A 216-nucleotide genomic window follows, 5' to 3' on the forward strand; every position below is an offset into this window, starting at 1 on the left:
CTATCTCTATCTCTATCTCTATCTCTATCTCTATCTCTATCTCTATCTCTATCTCTATCTCTATCTCTATCTCTATCTCTATCTCTATCTCTATCTCTATCTCTATCTCTATCTCTATCTCTATCTCTATCTCTATCTCTATCTCTATCTCTATCTCTATCTCTATCTCTATCTCTATCTCTATCTCTATCTCTATCTCTATCTCTATCTCTATCT

This window comes from Phyllobates terribilis, unplaced genomic scaffold, assembly GCF_046119375.1.
Source record: "Phyllobates terribilis strain yellow unplaced genomic scaffold, ASM4611937v1 Scaffold_4__5_contigs__length_816908805, whole genome shotgun sequence".
NCBI classification, from domain to species: domain Eukaryota; kingdom Metazoa; phylum Chordata; class Amphibia; order Anura; family Dendrobatidae; genus Phyllobates; species Phyllobates terribilis.